The sequence below is a fragment of the Lactuca serriola genome, chromosome 8, assembly GCF_051521515.1.
Source record: "Lactuca serriola cultivar US96UC23 chromosome 8, Lser_US96UC23_V15, whole genome shotgun sequence".
Lineage (NCBI taxonomy): Eukaryota > Viridiplantae > Streptophyta > Magnoliopsida > Asterales > Asteraceae > Lactuca > Lactuca serriola.
This window is the reverse complement of record NC_136415.1, coordinates 246,785,179-246,789,721: the sequence shown is the minus strand read 5'-3', so window position 1 is coordinate 246,789,721 and position 4,543 is coordinate 246,785,179. Positions and strand designations below refer to the sequence as shown.

Sequence of the window (4,543 nt, the reverse complement as noted above, 5' to 3'; positions counted from 1 at the left end):
ATTCGACTGTCTTTTTATTGTTGAGCTCCTAAGAAGGGAAGATGCCGACGTTTGAATCCGCCGGTAAGATGCCTCCAAAATCGCTAGAGGTTAGGGTTTACATAAACTTATACAATCGCATACTTTTGTCATCAGCTACTCGCACGAGTTATTGGTTAGGGCCATTCGGTGTTTGGATTACTCATTTTGGTTTTGATTAATATTTTTGCATTTCACATACACCACATAAATAACTAGACTAATATTTATACTTTTAATATTTTATTGAGATATAACTAATTACTTTTCAATATTATTTAATAATATAACATATCATAACTTGATAAGATGTAAAAACAAGTATGGAATGTACTTCGAACTTTCTCTAATTTGAAAACATTTTGCAAGTTATAAAAGTGGACGCCGAATTTTACTTTGCAAATAGTAAACTTTTATAATGCTAAACTATTGTTGCAACTTATGTGTATTTTGTTTTATTCCACTGTAATTGATATTTTAAATGGTTTAACGGTTAATGGAACGGAATAATCCAAAACCCATTAAAACGGACCTTATTTAATTTAGATTAGTTACAACTAGTTTACAGATTTAAATAGAATGAAGTAAATAAACTGAAACACTATTAAACGAATCCGAATAACACCCCCACCCAGCTGGGTAAAAAGAGGGTAATTAATGGGATTGCACAAACCTAACTTTTGGTGCCTTAGGTTTTAAATCATGAATTTCAATAGTTTAAAAGTGTTGAAAATTAAGTTTTATGCGGCATCTTGTTTCTGCATATCAAGAGTTTCATTCTTTAACTAAAAATTAAGAGAAAACCTATGACAGAAAGCAAGAATAAGAGAAAACTCAAAGTGGTTTTATTATAGGGAGGTGCTAAATTTGGATACTGTCAAATTTGGAAAACGGAAATTAATAATAAATTATTGAAATTAAACAACTAAGTAAATAAGGAAAATTTTAAAACTCAAGAAATGACATTCTGTCATTAAAATTGGATTGCGGAAATCTTGGAAACGGATGAAGTTGAGGGCAGGTCGACTTATCACACACCTACAAGTTCCTTAAACAGTGAAAATTTGGGATTGACCGGGGGCAGGTCAACACTCAACCAGACCTTTCTGTTGATGTATCACACGTCTACAAATTCCTTACCGATCAAAAGTTTTTCTCCCACGTGTCCATAAATGTTTATGCCATATCATCTATATGCTCCCCATCACAATCTTGCTTTGATATCAAGTTTATCAACACAAGAACAAATGTCGTCCATATGGTAGAAGGAAGAATGGAGTCAGTAGTAATAAACACACAACTAACTGAAACATGTGCTCCCGAGGGATGCTTAATTCAGTTAGTTATAATAAATGTTTTCCCTCACACAAGACAAATAGTGCTAGGTTGCCTTATTTTTTCACTTCTAGCTGAGCTAAGAAGACTTGACTAATACAAAGATGCAACCAAGTAAGAGCAAAAAGCACATTGAACAATACAAAATTTTGGTAAAGAATACCAACACACTGTACTAGGCACTTAGGCAGAAATTAGACCAACTAAATATGTACTAAACATTCATATTGTCATCAGTTGCGACTCCACAAATAGAACGAATTAATCTTCATGATTGGATTCACAAGAGGGCAGTTTCCTTCCATCAACAAAGATCTTCAGTTCATAGTTTCCCACATCATCTTGCTCCTGTCGTATATTTTGAACGGATACGAGAAGAGAAACACCACAATTCAAAACGTAAATATACTCAAGCATTGAGATGTCCCCTAATTCAAGGGGTATCTCTTCTAGATGAACGCAATTCAGCACCTCTAGTCGTTTGAGGCATGGAAAGTTGATACTTGTGGCTTCCCAATGTTTGATATTTAACTCTTCAAGTCTCAAGAATTTTAGTTGTTGAAACTCCTCCTCACCTGTTTCCCAAATCATTCCCTTGAAGGCATTGTCTTCTAGTATGAGAACCTCTAGATTAGGTAACGATTGAATGATCGACATGTCGCTCCACGCTAAACCACACCTTACAAGATGAAGTTCTTTAAGTGTTGCAGGGAACCTAATGTGATTCTTTCCCAAGTTTGGTTCACCTCTAACAAATCTTGGCTTAGTTGATTCCGGTCTGCTGAAGGCTGACCCAATTAATGTCAAGATTTGAAGGCCACGGAGTACTTCAAAGTCATTTTCCTCATCAGAGTAAAGAGTAGATGTAAGATTCTTGATCCCGGGAAAACATTTTTCAAAATTATCTACCCCATCTCCTAACACCACATTCGAAATAACTTCCAGTTTCATAGGTTTTACAATAGAAGGAAGATAAATATCTGTGTTACTGATTAAATGCCTCAGATTCACCAAATTTGATATGTTACTAGGTAAAACCATACAACTATAAGTTGTGTGAACAATGAGGGTTTGAAGGTTCCATAAATTACATATTGATGACGGGAATAAAGACTGCCAGATGTCAAGGTACCTTAAGTGAACTAGTAATGCTAAACCGGAGGATAAATCAATCAATTCACATTTTTCTAGAATTAACACCCTGAGAAGTGCAAAGGAACGGAAAAACTTTGAGATATTGTGGGTTAAGAATGTTTTCCTATGATAGCACAAAAGTGATCGAATGCTTGGGGTGGTCGCATGAGACAAACTCAAAATGTCGATATCTTGATTTGTGAACACACGCCGTTGCTTACGTGTGGCAATTACATCACAAAGATGATTAGATTGTTGCGAGTCTATTTTCAGGAAGAAATTTTCTTCTTTTCCCTTTTCCACACATAGTTGCTTCACAAGATCATGGACCCTACAAAGACTGACATCACCCGTTACATACCTTTTTTCTACAATTAGAAGATTTCTGTCAACTAGATCCAGCATGTAACTCTTTGCAATTTCCTCCAAGCTTCGAATTCCATCTTCTTGTATAAATCCCTCAGCCATCCATAACCAAAGCAACCTTGGTGAATAGATCCGGGAGTCTGAAAACCCTCCAAGATAGAGAAAACACTCTCTCAAGTGAAGAGGTAGATGGTTGTAACTTAATGCTATTGTTTCTAGACATCCTTTCTCGTCATTAGCCATATACGAATGGACACTGCAAGAAATTTTTAGCCACATATCTTTGTTCCTTTGTTCTTTTGCTAGAACTCCTGCCATCACAACTACAGAAAGCGGTAGTCCATGACATTTTTTGGCAATTTCAATTCCAGGATCAATCAACCATTTGGGGCATCCATCTCCTTTGAAAACCTTCCCACACAGCAACTTCCAACTTTGTTCTTCTGTCAAATGTTTTAAATGATGGATGAGTCCGTGTGATTTTGCGTGCAAAGAAACTTCTGTGAGGCGACTAGTAAGAAGAATTCGACTTCCAGTGTTATGATCAGGGAAAAACAATTTCAACTTATCCCATGCCTCTGACCGAATAGGCTCCTGTGCAACATTTTATGAAGCTGAGAGTCCGTTGCTTTCTCAAGCTCTAATGGATCATTAATGGATGACAGAACTTGAATAAGCAGATCCCGCTTGTCATATGTTTGTGAAACAGTAACCCAGGCACGGATATAAAAATGATAAACAACAAAGGGATCAGTGAACACTTTGTTAGCAAGGGTAGTCTTACCTATTCCACCCATACCAACAATAGAAACCACATCCAGATGCTTTCCATATTCAACAAGTTTGTCCTGTATTATCTCAGCATCACGATCAAACCCCACAACTACTTTTTCTGCTAATTTCTTCCATCCCATTGAATTTCTAGTGCGGGAAGTTCCAGCAGATTGCATTTGCAGTGTGTCAGGTCTTTGAGAAGAATCCATCTTCATGTTATCGATGCTCATAGTAATGAACTCTATCTTTGTTAACTCGATTGATCTCATAACGAATTCAAGGTGGAGAGAGGTTTGAAAGACATCAGATATAGGGAAATACTCATTATTTTTACAGTGGACAGCAGATAGAAAGATATCGACGATATCTTCTGCCTCTTCAGCTGCATCTTGGAATCTTTTCTTCAGTTTTCTGACTTTTTCAAAGTTGTGTAGATCTTGGTGTTCGTTGTTGAAAAGGGTTTGGATCATGGAGCCAAGCTCTTCATAAAGAAGTTGGAATTGAGGCGTTTCACATAAGATTGATGGGTTGTTGATAACTGGAATATCATTGCTGTACATCAGCTGCTTCAACTTTTCCATGAACATCTGCACATCTGCATACATCTTGTTTATTCCTCTCGCGAAGAACAAAAGTAGGTTGGTCCTTTTTGAAGTTTTCCTTGTAAATGTGTGGGTTCCTATCTTTACAAAATGGGGTTATGGTCCACCAATTCTGAAATAGTCAAGGTGTCATTTTTATAATTTTAATTATTTTTTTTACATAAAATGCATAAATATGCCCTATGTGGCTATTATATTATTATTTTTTCAGTCCAAAATGATTTTTTAAATCTTTATACTCTCTATCAAATAAAATATCATAGTTTGACTTTTGGATATATATATTTTATTTTGGTTTTCTATTTTTTTAGTTT

General features: G+C 35.8%; 1 pseudogene; it reads right to left on the bottom strand.

Annotated features, from left to right (window-relative positions):
- Window positions 1-1,306: 1,306 nt before the first annotated feature.
- On the bottom strand, window positions 1,307-4,281 carry LOC145068684 (putative late blight resistance protein homolog R1B-16; annotated as a pseudogene).
- Between the last annotated feature and the right edge of the window lie 262 nt (window positions 4,282-4,543).